At 46.7% G+C, this 23,459-nt stretch overlaps 1 long non-coding RNA gene across 1 annotated transcript; it reads right to left on the reverse strand.

The window, feature by feature from the left end:
• Positions 1-6,280: 6,280 nt before the first annotated feature.
• LOC132001970 (uncharacterized) lies at positions 6,281-23,430 on the reverse strand. The gene is made up of 3 exons (XR_009399734.1): positions 23,352-23,430; positions 21,764-21,909; positions 6,281-6,607 (listed from the first exon to the last, which is right to left on the reverse strand). It is a non-coding gene; the product is annotated as an uncharacterized LOC132001970 (long non-coding RNA).
• Positions 23,431-23,459: the final 29 nt, after the last annotated feature.

The following is a 23,459-nucleotide window of genomic DNA, read 5'->3' on the forward strand; positions in this document are numbered from 1 at the left end:
AACTCAGAGCCAGACAGACCCAAGCTCAAACTCCCCTGGACTCCCTGAAGTTCACTTTCCACTCTGAACCTCAGTTTCCCAGTCTGTACAATGGGAACAGGAATCTGTGCTATCCCTGTGAGCCCTACACTGAGACTTTCCCTAAGATTAAGGAAATGAGGAAAACAAGCTAGGCCCACTGAGAGTCAGACATAAGAAATTGGTTTGTCATGAATCAGGGCAGAGATATCCGAAGTCACCTTAAAGGGCCAGGCTGGCGCAGTCCTGCAGCAGCCAACAGGCATTAGGTGAAAGTATTGACCTTTCTAACATTGTTAAGCATCCTCAGACCAAAGTGAGTCCTCATGACCCCAAGATACTGTGTCCAGGGAGAGGCAGCTCTGGCCATTGGACCAGTAGCCACACCCCACATGTGTTGAAATGAACAAGGTGGGTGTGACCAACGGGCTTTGAGTCGCTCCTTTTCCCATGGCAGGGCAATGCTCTGGAGACCTGGATGCCATGAACCCAGGGTCTCAGCCTCCATTGTCCTCGAGAGTAGGCAGATGGACCAGTGAGCCAGGAGTGGGAGAACAGAGAGAGAAGAGGCCTGTGTCCAGCACGTGTCAGCGAGTGCACGCCTGCCTAAAGGTATTCCCAATCAATGACTTAAAACAGGATGCCAGCCTGCATCACTCAGGGCCCCAACAGGAAACAGATGGCATGCTCTAATTAGGGAAATTGGGCAGAGCTTATTTCCAAAAGGACGAATGACAAAGCAGGGTGTAGGGGAGTCACAGGAGAGAGTGGAAGAGCCTGGGGGAGCAGCAGGAGAGCTTTCACCATAGGCCTGCAGGGTCAGAGGTGACCAGTACTCAAGTGGAAAGAACTTCTAGAGCAAGGGTGACCTCAGGCAGAAGGAGCTGGGGAATAAATATGCCAACCCCACTCTCTTCTGTAGGTCTCGTGCCCTGCTGGGGCCCCCATGTACCAAAACCCCATAGGACTCCCAGCTGTGGACTTTTTTTTTTAAAGATTTTATTTATTTTATTTATTTGACAGACAGAGATCACAAGTAGGCAGAGAGGCAGGCAGAGAGAGAGGAGGAAGCAGGCTCCCCGCCGAGCAGAGAGCCCGATATGGGGCTCGATCCCATGACCCTGGGACCATGACCTGAGCCAAAGGCAGAGACTTTAATCCACTGAGCCACCCAGGTACCCCTCAGCTGTAGACTTTTAAATGAACAAAAATACACCTCTCTCTTATTTAAAGCACTGTTTTTAGAATCTTTGTAAGATCAGCCCAACCCTAACCCATACAATCATAAAAGAAAACATCTGCCAAGAAGATATAATAATCGTGAATATATGTGTATCATGAGCTTATATTTATTTTGGTGAAACATATAGAGAAAATATGGCAGAATGGTCAGGAGAAAGTCATGAATCTATAAACAAAGTGAGAAGTGTTAATTAAACTTTCATAAAACCAATGACTCAAGGAGCAAAACATTAGTAAGGATATGGAAGTTTAAACAATATAATTAAAGGAGCTTCCTCTACTAGGTAAACAAACTTCACAACCCCTCCTCCTACAGAATACCCATTGTTTTCAGGCTCAAATGGAAGATTTTTAAAAAATACCACATAGTTGGCATAAAGAAAGTTGACAATGTTTTCAAAGAATCAGTATCACTACCGTGTTCTCTAATCCCAATATCATAAAATCAGAAACCAACAATAAAAAGTTGGCCAAGGAAATCCAATGCGTTTTGTAAATTAAATGCTCATTTCTACATAATTCATGAGATAAGGAGAACCTCATAATGGAAATTACAAGATATTTTAAACTGAATAACAATAAAGCTAAAGTGAAACTTGGAGGGAAAATTCTAGCCTGAAATGCATTTATTAAAAACAGGAAGGATTGACAACAATGAAATAAGTGTCTGATTTGAGACTTTAGGAAAGGACCATCAGAAAACTCGAAGAGAGCAGAAAAACGGAAATAATAAAGATAAAGCAGGAAGGACCGCTATAGAAACCAACAAAAAGTCAAATTCTTTTAAAAAGGCTTAGTAAATTCTTCTCAAAGCCTCAATATAATAAGGAAATTATTAGCACACACTATACAATATTGGGAACAAAAGAAGGTTGGGACTGGAGATGCAAACAAGGCTTTTTTATTTTTTTAAAAGCTTTATTTATTTGACAGAGATCACAAGTAGGCAGAGAGGCAGGCAGAGAGAGAGAGGAGGAAGCAGGCTTCCCGCTGAGCAGAGAGCCTGGATTCAGTACTTGATCCCAGGACCCTGGGATCATGACCTGAAGGCAGAGGCTTTAATCCACTGAGCCACCAAGGTGCTCCAACAAGGCTTTTTTAAAAAGCACTTAAAAACACCATGGGGAGCGGGCACCTGGGTGGCTCAGGGGGTTAAGCCTCTGCTTTCGGCTCAGGTCATGATCTCAGCGTCCTGGGATCGAGCCCGCATCGGGCTCTCTGCTCAGCAGGGAGCCTGCTTCCCCCTCTTTCTCTGCCTGCCTCTCTGCCTACTTGTGATCTCTCTCTCTCTGTCAAAGAAATAAATAAAGTCTTAAAAACAAAAAACACCATGGGGATCTTCAGTTCTGGCAAGATGTCAAATGAAGATAATAGGAAAAACCCAGGAAATGAAGCCAGGACGAAGAAGTAGCTTCCGAGAAGTGGAGAGCAAAAAGAAAACAAACAAACAAACAAGATTAGGCATGAAAAATTCAAATGACCATGGACTTTATAAGAACAACTTTACAGACTGATTTGAGGAACAGAATAAACAAAGTAGGATGGAAAACGAAGGACCCACCACATCCTAGACAGGAAGCTGTGATCAGGGTTCAAAAGTATTCTAAGGTCCTTGATTCTTTTGCAAGAGGAGAGTGATTAACTTTAGACTTTATTGAACTGAAGTGTGCATGTTAAAAACCTGAGCATGACTAATGAAAGAACAGAAATAGAATGTATTCTAAACCCTCCGAGAGGAAACAAAGGGAACGAAGACAGTCCGATCTGTCCACCTCCAGGCAGGAAATGACAAATAAAAGAAGCAAAGGAAAAAGCTTGGTGTGGCTGCCAGTTTCCAAGATGGTCCCCGTGATCCCTACCTCCCGGGACCTGTGACCATGTGAAGTCCCCTCCCATAATGTGCGGGTGAGACTCAGTGACTTGTCCCTGTGTCATAGAATATGGTAGAAGGGCTGGTGTGTCAGTTCCAAGCAGGACGGGCTTTCTGGGAGTACAACCCATGCTCTCACAAAGGACACCGTCCCCAGGAGGGCTCCAGGCTTAGTTTCATGTTCTGCTCTCGCTGACTGGAAATTCCTAGTAATTTTTTAATGAGGGACCCTACGAATGATGTAGCCCATTTTGCTTCCAAGATCAGGTTATAAATAGGGCTGCCAGATAAAATTGAGGAAGACAGGTCAAATTTAAATTTTGAACAAGCAATGAGTAATTTTTTGGTATAAATAGATCCTGTGCAAATATTGAAATATTATCTGAAATTTAAATTTAACTGGGCATCCTGTATTTTTATTGGCGAGTTCTGGCAACCCTAATAGAAAAGAACCATGGCTTTCATGACCCTAAGAAATGAGGTGAGATAATCAGTGATTGTCGTTTTGAAATGCTCAGTTTGGGGGCTAATAATACACGTGGCCAATGGAAAACACAAGAGGATTTAGAAATAAAATTTTAAATGCCGGTAATCACAACAAACGTGAGTTATCAGAGGGAAAGAAAACACATAATCGAGCTCTACACACACTGTTCATGAGAGACATGTCTAAAACAGAGCCATGGAAATACTGAAAGCAAAGATATGAAAAAAGACACCATCCATTGTCTGACCAACAGTGCGCCCGAAACCTTTTGCACTTTGCTACTGAAGCCCATTTTTTTTTTTAAGGGACTAAGCAGAAATCTGTTGGTCCCGGAGAAGCATCTGTCCCCCATCCCCAGTTTATTTCTTGTGATGTCAAAGTACCAGCCGCAAAGGATGAATCATGATTTGGTCGAAGCCATCCGTAGAACCTCTTTTCTCTCTGTTGGTGATTAGGGAAAAGATGCTCATGGGCCCCAGATCTGGAAACTGGGTTGTAAAGGGGAATCTGGGCAGTGCTTTCTTCCTTTCTCCTTCTGCCTGGTGCATGGACACAATGCCTCCGTGTGCAGCAGCCCTTTTGCAATCTTGACACACCCGTGAGCACAAAGGTCTGCAGGCGAATGCTGATGGAGATTAGACACTGAGCAAGCCTGGGTACCTGACGGCATCATAGAGCAGCTGAGACAATGCTGTCAGCAACCTGCCTTTGGAATTTGTTTGTTTGTTTGTTTGTTTGTTTAAAGATCTTATTTATTTGACAGAGAGAGATCAGAAGTAGGCAGAGCAACAAGCAGAGAGAAAGAGGGAAGAAGGCTTCCCGCTGAGCAGAGAACCCACGATGCAGGGCTCGATCCCAGGACCCTGAGATCATGACCTGAGCTGAAGGCAGAGGCTTTAACCCACTGAGCCATCCAGGCGCCCCTGGAAATTTTTTTTTTTTTTCATTTTTGTTCTTTAAAGAGAACATACCCCAGTGTGTTTTAGCCACTGTAGCTGTGTTTTGTTACGTGCAGCCAAAAGCATTTCTAATGGGCACCGCAGGCAAATACTAAGCTGAAGGGAGCTGGTGTATTTTATAAATGTCAGACAAAATGGACTTTAAGTCAAAAGGCATCATTATGGAAAAGAGGGTCATTACATAATGATTAACAAGAAAAATGTTATCAGGGAGATATAATTCTGAAATTTTTTAAACCTAACACCCCAGCAGAGTCTGGGGTGCCTGGGTGGCTCAGTCAGTTAAGCGTCTGCATTTGGCTCTGGTCATGATCTCAGCATCCGGGGATCAAGTCCCCGAGTCAGGCTCTCTGCTCAGCCAGGAGTCTTCTCGCTCTCCCTCTATGCTCTCTCTCAGATAAATAAATAAAATTTAAATAAAAATTTTAAAGAATACATAAAGAGGAGTGAGCAAACTTCTTTAAAAGGACAGATAATAGGGGCGCCTGGGTGGCTCAGTGGGTTAGGGTCTCTGCCTTCGGCTCAGGTCATGATCCCAGGGTCCTGGGATCGAGTCCCGCATCGGGCTCTCTGCTCAGCGGGGAGTCTGCTTTCTCCTCTCTCTCTGTCTGCCTCTCTGCCTCCTTGTGGTTTCTGTCTGTCAAATAAATAAATAAATCTTTAAAAAAAAAAAAGTTTAAAAGGACAGATAATAAATATTTTAGACGTCGTAGACCATCCAGCCTCTGTCTCAACTACACAGCTTTGCCATTGCAGTAAGAAAAAAGTCACAGAGAACATATAAACAAACCAACATGGCTGTGTTCCAATAAAACTTTATTTACAAAAACAAGGAGTGGCCCAAATTTGGTTCACAGACCACATAGTATGATGACCCCTGATAGAAAGTGAAACTTGAGACAATTTCAAAGAGACACAGATGGACCCACAATCCCCCTGAGAACCTTATCTTTCCTTTCTCCATAGTTACTAAATCAAGTGGCCGTAAAATTAGTAAATGTGTAGAATATTTGAATAACACATTTAAGAAGCTTGATCAAACAGAAAAATTGGCATTTTTTTCACCAGTGTGAGAACATTTACAGAAATTGTTCCCATACTAGGTCATGAAGCAAGTCTGCCAAGGAGTGAACGGATGTCACAGAGACCATTTTCTATGACCACAATCCACTGAAATGAGAAAATGATAACGAAAAGGTAAACTTACGTTTGAAAATTAAAATCAAGCCTCCAAATACTTATTGGGACAAAGAAAAAAAAAAACAAAATATGAGAGCGTTACATTTTAAAATGTCAGCGCAGCTGAAACAATCCTTGAGGGGAATGTGTATTCTTCCGAATGTCCACATTAAAGTTTGCATCTTAATAAAAAAAAATCACGCATTAGTGACTTGAGCATTCAGTTTACATTGTCAGAGAAAGACAACATAATAATACAGCCTCCCAATAGCAGGAAATAATAAAGATAAGAGAAATAAATCAATAAAACAAAAAACCAAAGAACCAACACAGATGATCGATAAAGCCAATGACTAATAAAACAGATACATCTGTAGTCGGGCTGATTAAGGAAAAAAGAGAAAAGGCCCAAATAAATAATGAAAAGAGGGAATTAATGAGAGAAAGATTTTTTTTTTCAGCATAAGAAACAACTTTGTACAAATAAATTGGAAAATGAAGATGCAGTGGGTAAGTAGCTACAAAATAAAACTGATCCAAACTGACTTAAGGAATGGAAGTGAGAAATAAAACATTAAAGAAATAGTTGTTCATATTATTCTTTCAAATCTCTCCAGGATCTGTAGTGATCATATCCTTTTCATTCTTAGTATTTACTTATTTGTGTCTTTATCTCTATATCAGACTCAGAGGTTTCCCTATTTTATTAATCTTTTCAAAGAGCTCACTTTCGGCTTCAGTAACCCTCTCGGTTGTATATTTGTTTTCTGCTTTATTCCGTTTTGCTCTTTTCTTCATCATTTCTTTGTCCTGTTTTCATCAGGTCTGGTCTTTGGTTCTTTTTTTTATTTCCTAAGTGAGAACGAAATAGAGACTTTTTCAGCATCTCTGTCCGTCATCACTCCCATCATCCCACTATTCTGACTTCTGTCACGGTAGATTAATTTTGTCTGCTTTTTAAATTCTTTAAAAATATTTCATTTATTTATGAGAGAGAGAGAGAGAGAGCAAGCGAGTGAGAGAGAGAGCATGAGCTGGGGCGAGAGGGAGAGGGAGAGGGAGAAGCAGGCTCCCCTCTGAGCTGAGAGCCTGTCTTGGGACTCAATTCCAGAACCCTGGTATCATGACCTGAGCTGAAGGCAGATAGATGCTTAACCGACTGAGCCACCCAGGCGCCCCAATTTTGTCTGCTTTTAAGTTTCATGCAAAATAGAATTATAGAGTATTCACTCTTTCTGTCTTCTTTCACTCAACACTCTGTGAGCTTTCTCTGTGTCGTCACCTGTTATAATAGTGGTGTGTATGGGCTTGTGTGTGATGTGTTTTGGTGTCTAGCAACCCATCGTATGAACGTACTACAACTTATTCTTGCATTCGACTGCTGATGAACGTTTGGGTGGTTTCCAGAAGTAATTTTTTAAATTTCCAAACGTGGGAATAATTTCTTGTTATCACTTCTTAAAAGCATTTTGATCCAAGAATATGGTGTGTGTGACTGGTGTGTAAGACCTGCTTTATGGCCTGGAATGTGGCTCAATGTTCGTTAAATGGTCCACGTGTGCTTGGGAAGAATAAGCCTTGGGGACTGGCTTCTCTTTATGTCAGTAAGTCAAACTTGTTCACTCTGTTGTTCAAACCTTCCGTGCCTTTCCTAATTTTTTATTTTTTAATTTTATTTATTTTTTAAAATATTTTATTTATTTATTTGACAGAGAGAGAAATCACAAATAGGCAGAGAGAGATAGGCAGAGAGAGAGGAGGAAGCAGGCTCCCCACCGAGCAGAGAGCCCGACTTGGGACTTGATCCCAGGACCCTGAGATCATGACCCAAGCCGAAGGCAGAGGTTTTAACCCACTGAACCACCCAGGTGCAACCCCAAACCCCGCCTTTTTAAAAAAAAAATTAGAAACAGTACTCAAGGGGCGCCTGGGTGGTTCAGTCATTGAGTGTCTGCCTTCGGCTTGGGTCATGATCCCAGGGTCCCAGAACTGAGCCCTGCGTTGGGCTCCCTGCTCAGCAGGAAGCCTGTTTCTCCCTCTTCCGCTCCCCCTGCTTGGGTTCCTTCTCTTGCTGTGTCTTTGTCAAATAAGTAAATAAAATCTTAAAAAAAAAAAAAAAAAGAAAGAAAGAAAGAAACAGCACTCAGTAATAAAAAAAGGTGTTTTAAAGTATCCCACTTAGAAGAAGAGCGTATTGTCGATTTATTATTACTAACACATTTAGCTTGTCTCTATCCCATCATATCTCACCTTTGCTCTGCATTTCATTCTCCTTCCTTGCCTTTTTAAAGGTAGACCGTTTGTTCTCTTTTTTAAATTTCATAGAAATACATGTATATATACATATATATACCTATTTACTTAGAGCAGTGAGAGAGAGAGCAGGGGAGTGGCAGGGAGAAGGAGAAGCAGGCTCCCCACTGAGCAGAGAGCCTGGTGGATGCAAGACCGGATCCCTGGACCCTGGATCATGACCTGAGCCCAAGGCAGAGGCTTAACCAGCTGAGCCACCCAGGCACCCTCTACAAGCTTTTGTAATTTTGCTCCTTTTGTACATATCCTTGAGCAGTGGGTAGTACTGTTTTGCCTGTTTTAAAGCTTCCTATCATGCATCCTATACTGCTTGTCTCTCTGCCTTTTCTGTACAATATCATGTGTGAGTTTCAACCTTGCTAACACAAAGCACCACTCTTAGACCGGGACCCTGGTCCCCGCCCAGGCCCTCCTCCCTGGGTTAAGGAGTCAAGACCCACCCAAAAGCCTTCTCTCCTTCTAAACCTTGAATCCTGATTTCCTCTGCCCCCAGGGCCCAGAGCCCATTTCAAGGCCAGGGCAGTGATTTCCCTAGAGTTTTCTTCCTGAGGTGACCACGCAGCTGTACCCACCTTAATCCTAAGGGCTGGCCAGGGTGGCATTGGTGGGAGGGTGGGGTTCATGGACAGAGCTCGGACAAACAGACGAAAGTGTCCACAAGCATGTGTGCGTGACGTTCCTCACTGTGGGGGATGGAGCCCGAGTGGGAAGAGAATAGAGGAGGGTCCTCGGCCCCCAGATTCTCCTTGCCCTGGGCCTCCTAAATGTTAGGGGCAGCCTATCAATCCATCTACATCTCTCCGCTGCACTCATCTTAACTGTCTACTTTGTAACTCTGACAAGATTGACTTGTACATTATTCTGTTGTTTCCAATTTTCCACTCTACATGGTGTTGTAATGAACATTCTTGTACTTGTCAAGAGTTGGGATTTATTTCCGGAATTGAATTGCTAGGTTGGAGGATATGCACACGCTGGACTTTACTAGATTTTGCCAAATTGCTTCTCAATGTGGTTATGATCGAAGCTCTCTGTAGCATTAACAAGAGGGCCCTTTGTCCCACGTAGTCCTCAACACTTAATATAGTCAGACTGGAAATGTTTGTGTTACCAACTTGAAGTCTAAAATTTCTTCTAGTTGTTTGAATTTGCATTCCTGAAATTACAAGTAGAGTTCAACGTCGTTTCCCATATATTTGTATTGTTTACTTATATACATCTTATACTTGCTTTTCTTTTGAGTTGTCTGTAATCTTTTTATTGATCTGTAGAACTTCGGGATGCAGCCTGGAGACGAATACTTTGTCTGTAATGTTCATTATCCGTGTATTTTCTCCCAGCCTTGTGGCTTGGGTTTTGTTTATCCTGTTTTTGCTATACGATACTTTGGAATTTTAATGTAGGCAAATCTATCAATACTTCCTTTATTGTTTATGCTTTTTAAACTTGGTTAAGAAATCTTCATATCGTGAGGTCTTGAAAAGATTTTTATTTAAAAGTTTTCTTTTTCAAAAAAAAGTTTTCTTTTTCATATTTAGTATCTCTCTGTACTGATTTTGGTGATCAAGAGTGATATAGGAGTACAATTCTCTTTTTTTCCACATGGAAAACCAATTTTCATGCCACCATTATTGGAAGGAACTGGTTTAACTATCTTTTTTTTTTTTAAAGTAATCTCTACACCCAACATGGGACTTGAACTCATGACCCTGAGATCAAGAGTTGTAAGCTGTATCGACTGAGCCAGCCAAGTGTTCCATAAAAGGAACTGGTTTAGGGGTACCTGGGTGTCTCAGTTGGATAAGCATCCAACTCTTGATTTCAGCTCAGGTCTTGATCTCAGAGTTGTAAGTTTGAGTGCCGTGTTGGGCTCCATGCTGGATGTGGAGTCTACTTATAAAAAATAAAGAATAAAAAAGAAGGAGCTGGTTTAAATGTCATTTCTGACTTAAGTTGAACCTCCAGTCTGCACATCTCTGTCTTTGAGCCCTCAATTCTGTCCCATTTATTTATTTGTACACCCCTCTGCCAATATCTCCCTGTCTCAGTTACTTGAGTTGTATAAGTCCTGACGTCTGACGGGTGCGTCTCTTCACTGTTCATTTTCTTCAAGGTTGCTTGGCTACCCTTGGCTGTTCCTTCATATGACTTTAGGATAATGTTTCCAAAAGCATTAATTTTAAAAATACTTTATTTAATCCTTTGAAACTGAAATGAAGTATAGATTAATTGGGGGGAGAATTCACGTCTTACAGTCAAGTACCTCCTTCCACAAGCAAGTTATACCTCTCCATTTCTCTGTGTCTCTTCAATGACCATCAGTCAAGCCTTCTAATTTTTTCTGTAAACATCTTGCATATCTCTTAGATTTACTCTTGGGCACTTAAGCGTTTTTTTGTGCCTTCGTTAGTGATACCATTTATAAATAGCACTTTTTTTTTTTTAAATAGCACTTTTTGTCTGTTCTTGGTATTTAGAGGTGAGATGGCTGAACCACCGACAAAGTAAAGGGTCTGGGATTTTACCCCAGCTAGACTCTTAGCTACCACAGTATCAGGGATGCTGCAGAAGACACAAGAGTTCCGGGTCAGAGACAAAGGACTTCACTGTTCATGTTTCAGCAAGAAGCATGTGCCTCATGTTTGGGGCAGTGGCTCCTCTGGCTCCCCAAGTCCCCCAGGGGTGCTGCCCATGAAATCAGTAGGTTTGCATAGTCCCTGAAGAATCCTGAGCTCTATGCTGCAGAGAGAGACATTATCTTCAATACACTGGACAATAAGCAAATCTGCTTTCTGCTCTGGAGGGAGATAATTATTCTCTGTTCCAAAGATGGTTGATATAAACATCCTTGAAGAGATTGTCCAAATTAAAAAAAAAAATAGTACCAAACAAAAGGGCAGTTGGTGTCTCTGCAAAGCATCCAGAAATGCAACTGACCCATGGAAAATTGTCTTTCATCATGAATCCTCTCGATAATTTTAATAGCTTGCCTGTAGACTCTCTTTGATTTTCTAGGTAGACAATCACATGATCTACAAATATATGATGTCCATTTTGTTTCTTCCTTTCCAAAGGTTTGGGCTATTAATTCCCTTTTGTTTCCCTCATTGCACAGGCTAAGGAATCCTGGATAGCTTTGAACAGTAATAGAGATAGTGAATATCCTTTTTAGGTTTCTTACTTTAAAGGAAATTCTTGAAGTTTTTATCTTCAGAACACTTATTGTAGGTTCTAGAAAGATACCCTTGCAGTACACTTACTGCAGGTTTTAGAAAGATACCCTTTACCAACGTATCACATTAAGGAAGTTCTTTCCTACTCCTGGTTTGCCAAGAATTTTTATAAACTTAATTTTATCAAATGCACTTTCTCCCTCTGCATTATGTGATCATAGGATTTTTGGGATCAAGATTTTTGAGATTTCTGAGATCAAGAGTTGAGGCTTAAAAATAAGGGCACCTGAGTAGCTCAGTCCATTAAGCATCCAGCTGTTGGTTTCCACTGGGGTCATGATCTCAGGGTTGGGGAATCAGCTCCACATTGAGCCCCCCGTCAGCCCCCGAGCTCAGTGGAGTCTGCTTGAGATTCTCTCCCTCTCCCTCCTCCTCTGGCCTCCTGCTTGCTTTCTTTTTCTCTAAAACTAACAAATCTTTAAAAATAATAATAGAGGCGCCTGGGTGACTCAGTGGGTTAAAGCCTCTGCCTTCCACTCAGGTCATGATCCCAGGGTCCTGGAATCGAGCCCCGCATCGGCCTCTCTGCTCCACGGGGAACCTGCTCCCCCCCCCCCCTGTCTGTCTCCCTGTCTACTTGTGATCTCTGTCAAATAAATAAATAAAATCTTTAAAAAATAAAAACAATAATGTTTTCTTTTTAAGAAGATTTTATTTATTTATTTATTGGAGAGAGAGAGAGCATGTGTGAGCAGAGGGGAGGAGGAACAGATGGGGAGGGAGAGGGAGGAGGGGACAGAATCTCAAGCAGACTCTACCCTGAGCACCCCCTGTTCTCGTGACCCTGAGCAGAAACCAAGAGTCTGACACTTAACTGACTGAGCCACCAAGGCACAGGGACTTAAAATAATAATTTTCTAATGTTGAAATATTCTTGCATTTATGGAATAAACCCAACTTGGCCATTATGCATTTTTAAATATGTTGCTGTGTTTCATTTGGCAACTTTCTATTTAAGATATTTGAAACTGTGTCCGTAATTGAGATTGGCCTAAGGTCTTGTCTCCAACTTCCTTGTCTAAGTTGAATATTGAAGTTCTACTAGCCGCATAAAATGCAATGGGTTGTTGTCCCTCTTTTTCTACTTTTTGGAGCAATTTGGATAAGATATGGACTGTCTGCTCTCTGAATATGTACCTGAGCCCAAGGCACTTGATTGTAATAGCCATGTGCCTCCCTAAGGGGACCAGAGAGGCAGAACTGAGACTGTGAGCCCCTCCCTGTGGGAGGAGGGCCCAACCATCTGCTCTCACAGACAGTGATGGAAGGTCAATTAGCAGGTCCAGCCACTCCCACCCTAAGCTAAGACCTTTGCAGTCATCACTTTACATCATCAATAAGAATTACTATTCTTATTACTTATTTCTAGCATGTCAGAATCAGGACAAGGAGGAGAGGGACTATTGAAAGGAGACCCCCTTGGAGGTCCAAACTGGCAGAAAGCTCAGGCAATTGATTGGCCGGTAATCAACACAGTACTTAAAGAGAAGTATTTTGCAAAGTATGGTGTATGCCCCATTGCTGTGAATGCTATCTGGTGGCAAAAAACATAAACTTCCGTTATCTTAAGAATGATGTATATGGATTAGAAAATAAAACTATATAATTACAAACAACAAGAGATACAACTATAACATTGGGGCGCCTGGGCGGCTCAGTGGGTTGAGCCTCTGCCTTCGGCTCAGGTCATGATCCTAGGGTCCTGGGAACGAGCCCCGCATAGGGCTCTCTGCTCAGCAGGGAACCTGTTGCCACTTCTCTCTCTGCCTACTTGTGATCTCTGTCTTTCTCTCAGTCTGTCAAATAAATAAATGAAATCTTTTTAAAAAATTTGCCTGCTATGGTGTAGGACTAGCATAGTCCATTTAAATAAAAATAATACCATAAGTAAAAATTCTTCCTGCTGTAGGTTTGAGATGGGCAAGTTCATGAAACCCGGGAAGGTGGTGCTGGTCCTGGCCAGACCCTATTCCCTGTCATTGTGAAGAACATTGATGATGGCACTTCAGACTGTCCCTACAGCCATGCTCTGGTGGCTGGAATTGACTGCAAAGTGACAGCTACCATGAGCAAGAAGAAAACCATCCAGAGGTCAAAGTTCAAGTCTTTTGTGAAAGTTGTAAAAAGTTCTTTTGTGAAAAAAAACCACTGTCACTTCATGCCCACAAGGTACTCTGTGACCTCCCCTTGGACAAAGCTGTCATCAGGAAGGATGTCTTCAGAGACCGTGCTCTTAAATACAGGCACAAGACTGGTGAGAACAAATGATTCTCCCAGAAGCTGTGGTTTTAGGTCTGTTTTGTTTCAGTCATTAAAAATACAAAAAAACAAACAAAAAAAAGTAAATATTAACATGGGAAGTAAGAAGATATGGCAAAAATTGAGATGGTGATATGAGAATAACCAAAGTTAGGAAATAATTCAAGGAAGGGCCTGTTTAGTGAATAACAAGCCAGCAGCAGCCACTAACAATCCCCTACAAAACAAGTCCCCTTCACATCAGGAGCATACAGAGAAGGGAGAGATTCAAAAGTGAGGGGGGATGCCTGGGTGGCTCAGTCGGTTAAACATCTGACTCTTGATCTCAGCTCAGCTCATGATCTCAGGGTTGTGAGATCAAGGCCCACCTTGTGCTCCGTGCTGGGCGTGGAGCCTGCTTGAGATTCTCTCTCTCCCTTTTCCTCTGCCCCTCCCTTTCTCAAAAAAAAAAAAAAAAAAAAAAAAAGGTAAGAGAGAACCACTTTCTAAAGAAATTAAGTGATGTTTTTCAAAAGGACCAAAATTCCCGCTTAGAGCATTGGTGTCTTAGAGTAAATCTCTCCTTATGTTGGCACAGGGTGGAAACCGGGTACCCTCTTGCCTGTCTACCCCCCTTTCCACATGCCCTAAAGTGGAGCAGATTGATCTCCCCACTCAGGAAGAGTAAGGACAAATTAAGAACACTTCAGACTCGAAAGGATTTCCTTCCATGCGCCCCCTTTAAAAATGTTATTTGAGGGGCGCCTGGGTGGCTCAGTGGATTAAAGCCTCTGTCTTCAGCTCAGGTCATGATCCCGAGATCCTGGGATCCAGCCCCGCATCGGGCTCTCTGCTCGGCAGGGAGCCTGCTTCCTCCTCTCTCTCTGCCTGCCTCTCTGCCTACTTGTGATCTCTGTCTGTCAAATAAATAAATAAATAAATAATCTTAAAATAAAATAAAAATGTTATTTGAGGGGCACCTGGGAAGCTCAGTTGTTAAGTGTCTGCCTTTGGCTCATGTCATGATCCCAGGGTCCTGGGCAGGAGCTCCACTTCGGGCTCCTGCTCTGCGGGGATTTGCTTTTCCCTCTCCCACTCCCCCTGCTTGTGTTCCCTCTCTCGCCGTCTCTCTGCCTGTCAAATAAATAGTTAAAATCTTTTAAAAAAATGTTATTTGAGATATACTCCAGCAAAACAGAGGAAAAAAAGACAAGAAAGAGAGACCAGACTCACCCAACAGTAGAACTGACCCACAAGTGTAATGAATAGAAATACCAGAGTCCATAACACCATCAGTCAAAATTAGAACAGGAAGTCAGAGGGTTTGGAGAAAAGTGTCTTCAAGAAGAAAATAGGCTTCATTCAGCAAATAATGTAATTAAGGAGCTGGGAGATTTTAATGACCTGATTAAAAAGGCGTATGTTTCTTTTCTCAAGAAGAAAAGAGAAAAACAATTAGAAACTCCAGGAGAACAAAAACTCGTATAAGAAACTCATGATCCAGATATGAAACAAATGAAAATATAACAAGACTTCGAATACTGAGGGAGCGTAGGAAAATACATTTGAACTTGAAGCCTGGAGCATTTCCCTTCAGGCAGCATTTAAATCCTGAGATTATAGTTCCTTCTGTACGGGTCCCTGGATGCTAGTTAGCTCTGCGAGAATAATGTTTACATAATCATAATATTTTTTTTAAAAACACGTTATTGATTTTCAATTTTTGAAATTCAGAGATGGACAGCACATAAAACCAGAACGCTTTCCCTATGGCTATGAAACTAGATTCAAATGTAGCGGTTTAGCAAGAGGACTTAGGAGGGAGAACAAGGGTGATCAAGGATGTCTCATCTTGCACCGTGGGAGGCGGGAGATATTTCATAAAATTAATGGCACAAGAAAGAAGAGCTGGAAAAGGGCATCTAACCAAATTCTGGAGGCAAGGTACCTTCGCTAAACTTCTCATCTTTCATAGCTGGGCATGGTGCCAGACATTGGGAGCTCAGGATCTACCCGCCCTCCCTCCCTTGTTCCTAGAATCCTTGCATCTCACGGGGCACGTGGCTACCCAGAGAAACAGTCTGCTCCCCAGGCTCCGTTGTAGCCTCGTGGGATCAGGTGAGCCAGTTCACGCCAACTGGATGCAAACAGAGCAGGCGTGCCTCTTCCACTAGCTGGACTAAGGGTGTGCTTGGCCATCTCTGACCCAGGCCACGAGTTTACCCTAGACAATAACAGCAAACACGTACAAGTGTATGCTAACTCTGTGCCGGGCAGTTCTCTATGCGCTTTGCATATACAAACTCCTTGAACCTAACAAGGATGTGCATTCCCTGTTCGATGCCTACTGCAACAAAATACCACAAACCTAGAGTTTCAGAACGACACAAATGGTTCTGGAGTTCAGAAGTTGAACATCAACGTGTTGGCTAGACTACTTTCTGGAGACTCAGGGGAGAATGTATTTCCTTGTGTTTTCAGTTTCCAGTGGTCCCTGTGTTCCTTGGCTTAGGATCCCTTCCTCAGGTCACTATAGTCTCTCATTTCCATCATCACATCTCTGATTACTGTTTCGATTCCCTGCCTCCTTCTTGTTTGTTTGTTTATTTTAAAAAGATTTTTAATTAATTAATTAATTAGAGAGTGAGTGGGCAGAGGGAGGGGCAGATGGAGAGGGAGAGACAGAGTATCTCAAGCAGACTCTGCGCTGAGCAAAGAGCCCGATACCAGGCTCGATCTCATGACCTTGAGACCATGACCCTAAGATCATGACCTGAGCCAAAACCAAGAGTCAGACGCTTAACCAAATGACTGAGCCACCCGGGTGCCCCTCTGCCTCCTTCTTCTAAGGCCCCTTCTGATTACATCGGGTCCACCAGAGCAGTCCATAAGATCCCCATCTTAAGACTCTTCACTGAATCACTTCTACAAAGTCTTTTCTGCCATGTAAGTTCCCAATCACAATTTCTAGGGATTAGGACACACACATCTTTGGGGAAACATTATGCTTCCTCCCTCAGATGGGTGCTATATTATCCCCCATTTTACCGATGGTGAAACTCAAGCATGAAGAAATGAAGCAACGTGCCCTCGGTCACACAGCAGCTTACAAGCGGCAGACCCATAATTTACACCTGGGCAGTCTGGCCCTAGGACCTGTACTCATGATCGTGATACTCTCCTACCCGGGCAGAAGTCTGGCTTCCCGATGATTACAGAGTCACCTGGCCAGGCCTGAATGGCCTACGGAGAGAACGGAACTTCTGTCTTTCAAAGGCATTATCATTTGGGGATCTTTGTTACAGAGGCTATATTCTAATACCGAAGTCAATATCTACTCTACTTAATTTCAAATAATAATTTTACTCGATTTTTTTTCTCAGTGGTTTGAATCTATTACAAGAAAGATGCATTTTTTATTCATTTCATACGTGGTTAGGTTGGAGGGCGGGGATGCCAATCAGTCCATATCACAAACTCGCTAAAAACCCTTCAGGGATCCCACTGCCTTTGGGATGGAATCCAAGTGCCTCAGCCTAGATTCAGGACAGCCCTTCGCCCCCCTTTCTATTTCTGAACAGACCTTCGGCCGCGCCTACCTCTCGCCTTCACTCATGTTATCCCCTCTCCCTGGAATCCCAATCCTTCTTTCTCTCCCACTCCTGCCCAATATGTCCCACTCAAAGCCCATCTGTAAACTCCTATCCATCCCTCCAGGCTCAGCCCAACTTGCCTCTGGAACGTTTTTCTGTTTATCTTGGTCTTTCTCTGTCCTGTTAAAGGTTTTCCTTAATGTCTGGTGACTGAGATCATCGTTCAACAAAACAAAACTTTCCAGTCTGGGCACACACACACCTCCTAGAAAGATCAGGTTTCTCCTTCTTTCCCTTTCCCTTGTGTGTTCCTCTGTCAAAATAACCCACCAGCACATGTTTGCCACAATCATTGTTTATAACTGATATTATTCCCAATTTTAGGATTTAAGTTCATTAGCAGCCTCCTGAATCCCTATGGAACTCAAAATAAAAGCAATACCAAATAACAGGATAAACACAAGGACATCTGACCAACAAAGCCCTGACTTTTCTCATTATGACCACTCTGATTTTTTGAAATATCAAATTAGTTTTAAGTGCGGGTGTGTATGAATGTGCGAATCTCCGTCTTGCTGCTCGGCACCCCTGCCTGTCCTCAGCGATCTTTACACAGCTCTGCAGGGCCAAGGTTCCTGTTGGTCGCATCTTATAACCAGTGAAATCAGGCCCAGAGAGGTTGTGTTAGTTTCTCGTGGCTGCTGTATAGATTACTGCGAATTTAGAGTCTTAAGACAACACATTTTTTTTTTCTTGCCACATTCTGGAGGTTAGAAGTCCAACATGAGTCCAGTGGGGGCTCCCCTCAAGGAATCAGTAAGGAGGTTTCCGGCTGGAGGCTCAAGGGGAGACTCTGTTCTGTGCCGGCTTCCGGAGCCCGTCCACCTTCCTAGGCTGTGGCCTCTTGCAGCACTGCTGTCACCTCCCATCTCTGCCACCGCACCTGCTCTTTCTGTCCCTCCTCTCTCCTTAGGACAAGGCCCCTTGTGATTATACCAGGCCCACCGGGATAACCCTAGATCATTTCCCCATCTCAAGAGCCTGAATTTAGCCCCATCAGCAAAGTCCCTTTCACCAGGCAGCACGCCGCCAGTTCCCGGGATTAGAACGTGGACCTCGTCGGGGTCCGCTACCCAGCCTATCCCAGAAGTGAAGTGACCAGTACCGGATCACACAGCAGGATGCAGCAGGGCTGGGAGTCTGACCCAGTCTTTCTGGCCCCAAGCCTGTGCTTCTAACCACATTTCAACACAAGGCTCAACAGCCTGGGAAGGGTGACAGTTATTTCTGGGCTCAGGGGCACTATCAATGCTGACCCCAGTCCTATCCCGTGGCCCACCCCCGATGCCACGATCTCCCACTCTAATGGATGTGATACCCACCCCCTCCGTTTGTCTCCCTGGGGAGGTCTCCCCAGACTAACCAGCAGGGCCCCCCCCTCGATAGCTTACTCACTGTCAGTGTTTGTTGAGTGAATATATGAGCGAGGGAGCAGAGACTGCTGTCTCTAGCCCCTGTCCCAGCTGGAAGATGATCAGTAGCTTGTGAAGCCACCAAGGACACCTGATTGTAGGTCCTACGTCCCTTGCTCTCTCAGTGGATGTCCATCCCCTTCAAGCCACCCACACCCTGAAGGAGGGTCAGCCCTTCCCGAGGGGAGGAGGCACAAAGACTGAGCCCCTGGCCTGGAAACAGAGGACATGAGGCCCCTGGGTCCTTCCCATGGGGTGGCACTTTGCTAGGAGTTCCCAGAGGCCAGTGCTGTGGGTCCTGAGGACCAAACCCCACAGCCTCCTCCGTGGCCTGTCAGACTCAGCCCTCAGAGTCCCCCATTCTGGGCCCACAACCCAGCCCCTGCTGGCTTGCCTGCACCTGTCTGCATCCCTCCGCTTGTCTGATGATTTCTGTTCTTCTAAAAGGCACCCCTGCCCTGTTCAGAGTGTTCCCATGCCCAGCCCAGGCCTTTGGCAACATTAGCAAGTTGAAAACCCAATTATATTTTGATTATTCTAGTCCTAGCCTGACAGAGGTCACACTGGAATTGGGAGGGAGGAGGAAGCAGCACCTGGGGCCAGTGCCGGGGATCGCACTTAAAGATGGATGTGACAGGGACCTGGGGCTCCGAGGTCCAGGATTAGATCAACAAGGCCGGGGCTGGCTGGTTCCAGGAAAGAGGTCATGTGGTCACCGGTTGACGGACAGCTCAGGCAAAGCCAAGTCTCCAGGGCTGGCCTCGCTGGGCCGTGGAGGTCCTAGGGCTGAGTGCCCAGCCTGGAGATGGATGACATGAGATCCCCCGACTCCTCCCCTGGGCCTGGTGCTTTGCCAGGAGCTCCCAGAGACCAGTGCTATTGGGCTCAAGGACCAAAACACCACAGCCCCTGTGGGTCTTCCAGAACATCACTGACTCCTCTTGGGATCCCAGGGTTTTCTCGGAGCATCTACCCAGACCAAACAATAGTCCTCTCTTACCCTCAGGTCGTGAGTAAGGGAGCCAGACTCAGGACCAGGGGTTCCTGGGGGCCCAGAGCCTCCTCTCTGGTCAAAGTCTGAGCAGGAAAAATATCTGTTGCCTCAGGGTAGAAGGAACCACTCCTGATCCTTTGTCTTGGAGGGCAGCCATCTCTGGGGGACCGAAGGATGAAGGGGGAGTTGACCATTAGGATCCCTCTTCAGGGGAGATGGAACTGGCTCTGGGGAAACTGAATTCTCAGCCATGACTCTTTCCCCCCAACACACGTGCACAGACACATGCACCCCACGTATAATGGCTTGGGGGCCTGAGGAGACCCTTGCTCACTCTAGCACTGGATGTCTGGGAGGCCCAAGCATCCCGAGCTCTGGGCTGGGCTCTGCTGGCGCCCACCATCCTCGTATTAGCAGCTGCGGCTGTCTCCTGAGGGTCCCCGCGCGGTTCACCCTCTGTCCCAGCCCGTGCTGCAGCCCCCTCCCCAGCCCTGATATAGCAGACAGTCCCAGCTCTAGCTGGGGGGGGGGGGGGGGGTTGAGAGTGAGGGATTAGATGAGTCATCGCTGCGGGGGCGGACAAACCAAGTCCCACATTCGAACAGTGGCAGAGCCGCGGACACAAAGGCGTGCCCACACACACATTCCCACGCTCATAGGGGCGCACGCCAGGAGGATGATGCTAGTCAAAGCCCAAACTACACATTCAGACACACAGGGAGACAGACATCCCCTCCATACACACACATACACACACACACACACATGCACACACTCCTTGTGTACACAAACACCAATGTACACAAAGTAAGCCCCACGCAGACACAGCCTTCTCTCAGGGTGACACTTGGTCACCAACCCAAAGCCTGTCCTCTGCTCACATGCACACTCAGACACAGACACACACACACATGCACAGTAACGCACAGAGTCACAGAATAGATTCTCTAAACACACACTCACAGCCCTTCCTCTTAAATACAGAAAAACATAGACACACACGTGCATGTGCAAGCACACATGCACGCTCACACACACCCATGCACACGTGCGCGCGCACACCAGGCGCTCCTCTCTCGAGTCCCCTCATTCATTCCCCTCCCACCGCCAGCACCCCAGGCAGGCAGGACAGAGCACTGGAACCACACGGATGCTGGGACCCATCACTCGTCCTGCCCAGGGATAGATCGTGCCTTAGGATGGGCTTCGGTTCTCCCTTTCTGGAGAGGCAGGGGAGGTCGCTGACCTGTCCACTGTCACCCCAGCTCCACTACCAAACACTGTGTTTAATGGCCCATCTCCAGCTCCTCTGAGAAAGGGCTTTGGCTGCCACAGAGAACATGGAGTGTTACATCTCAGGAATCACCCCAAGGAGGGAGGGACTGTGAGTCGCTGGGGGTGAGAGGACGGTGGGACCGGATGTGCCAAGAAGGTCCCGTCCTGAGGTAGGGCATGGCCTGATGACCAGGGGGTCGCTCATCACCTCCCTGTGGTTCCTGGAAGGTCCGACCTCCCTACCTTTACACCTGCTGTTTCCTCTACCTGGAAAGCTCTCTGTGGCTACCTCAATCCCCCTTGCAAGGCTACCATCTCACTTTTCAGGTCCCTGTGTTCCTACTCCAAGAAGTCTGTCCTGATGCCCTGGTTGAATCAATCTGTCCTTCTCGGCCACTTCCCAGCCCTCCTCATGCAATAGTCACTTGCTGGGCTGTGAGCCTCCTGTCTCTGGCCAGCCTGGGCGTGTCTGAAGGACGGGGAGTTTCTGCCTGGCGAGGAGGTGGGTAAACCTGGAGAGGATCATAGGTCGGAGTCCCGACTCTGCCTCTGCTGTCTGGCCTTGGGCAAGTTCTGAACCATGTGAACCCAGTGTCCTCATCTGCAAAATGGGGCAATAGTGACTACCTCCTTGGACTGGCGGGGAGATTAAGTGAGATCCCGCATGGTGGGGGGATGGGGCACACTTGGGGCAGCCCTATTATTCTAGCTCACTGCCTGGCACACAGCTTAGTAATTGTTTGTTGAATTAGTCAGGCCCTCTGGCTCCCCTCTTCCTGCCCCTACTTACCATCCATTTGGGGAGGGGGGAAGGCAGGTATGAAGAAAAAGGACTGGGGTGGAGAGAACGGGGTGGGGTGCGCTGGGAGATGGGCACCCCTGTGACCCACCTGTGCCATCCTCCTCCTCAGCTATGCGCGGCCTCGAGAAGTGGAGCTGGGATCCCCGTCTGCGCTGGGGCCCCTCCGGAGCTGCCTAGGGCCCGCCAGCACACAGTAGGTGCGCTCTGAACGCTCAGCCGCCGGAGGCACAGATGCTGAGTGAAAGCGAACGTATGAATAAACGGATGGACGCATGAATGGAGGTGGGATGGAAGCATGAAGTGGCAGGCGAGGAGGAATGAGCGTCTCCCCCGCCCTCCCGGTCTCGGGCTGGGCGACATGAAGCGGAGACCGGCTGGGGGCTCCCCTCCCCGCCCGCCCCTCCCGCTCGTCCCCCCTCCCCGCGGCGCGCAGCCCGGCTGAGCCCGCGCCCAGCCAGAGCCGACGTTGGAGCGGCGGCTCGCGCCCAGCCGAGCGAGCCCAGGCAGCGCGGCCTTGGGAGGGGGATGCCCCGGACCCCTCCCCCGGCCCGGGCCCCTGAAGCCCGGCCTTCGGGGTAGGGAGGCGGAGTCCCCGGTGCAAGGTCCGGGGACCAGCAGCCGAGGACGCCGGGGTCCTGGAGCCAACAGGTGCGGGGCTTGGGGGATTCCCCCAGGCCCGGGGTGGGGGTTCCAAAGGACCCTCGGCGGGGCATAACCTGGGTGCTGGAAGGCAGGGTCCCCTTGAAGCTCTGCCCTCCTCCAGGCAGGTTTCTGCAGAACCTCTAGCGCCCTCGTTCCTCCACCTTTCCCCGCAGCCAGCCCCCACCCCGACACAGTCCCCGAGGTGCAGGGAGGTCCCGCTGAGGGACTGGGTCCGTCGGCACTTGGAGGGGGTATGAAGGAGGCCCCTCGACCTCCCCCAGTGGTCTCCAGGGACCGGCAACCCTCCTACACACGTCCGGGGTCGTCCCTGCCTAGCCGCGGGAAGGAGGGGTCTGAGCGAGCGAGGAGGGGCGGGGAGGGAGGCCCGATTTATGAATGGAGAAAGCGGCCTGCGCGCCAGCCCAGCGACCCCTGGCGGCCGTCGGGGAACATCGCGGCCGCGGGGGTTCAAGCGGGGAAGATCCGGGGGTCTGAGCGGCCTGGTCGCTGGGCGGGGGGCTCTCCTCTCTTGCAGGGAGGTCGTCAGTTCCTTCCTGTACCCCTGCCGCCAGTGTGTGCTACCGGGGAGGGTCCAGGTCTGGAGGGCGGCGCCTGGGTCTCTAACGCTTCCCTTGACCATTTTTTCAACCAAAAATCCAGGCCTGTGAAGTGACTCAGGAGAGAACATTGGCAATGGGGATGGCTTCCGGTCACAAATCCATGGTGTTTCATGGATTCAGACAGACCTGGCATAGTAGCTTTGTGGCCTTAAGCAAAGGGCTCCTGGTAACGGGAGCCGGCCCTGAAGCCGGTTTCCCTTGCCAGCGTCTGGGTATGTATTAGTGCTCGCTGCGGCCCCGTGGGGTAGGTACAGTTATTACTTCTTTGGAAAGATGGGGAAACTGAGCTGAAAGGGGAGACGTAAGGCACCCAAGAGCAGCTAGCATGGAATTGAGATGTAAGCCACATCTGTCTTTCTCCATCGATTTCGGGCTCACCGTAACTGACGCACTATGAGAAGAGAGGGAGCTTACCTGCAGAGTGCCTGGCACCCTCCTAGTGTTCTTTCTTCCTTCCTCCCCACCTTCTTTCAGGAGGCTTGGGGCTGGGACCCCAGAGACCTGTGTGCAAGAGAAGTGGGC

This window comes from Mustela nigripes, chromosome 14, assembly GCF_022355385.1.
Source record: "Mustela nigripes isolate SB6536 chromosome 14, MUSNIG.SB6536, whole genome shotgun sequence".
In the NCBI taxonomy this organism is placed as follows: domain Eukaryota; kingdom Metazoa; phylum Chordata; class Mammalia; order Carnivora; family Mustelidae; genus Mustela; species Mustela nigripes.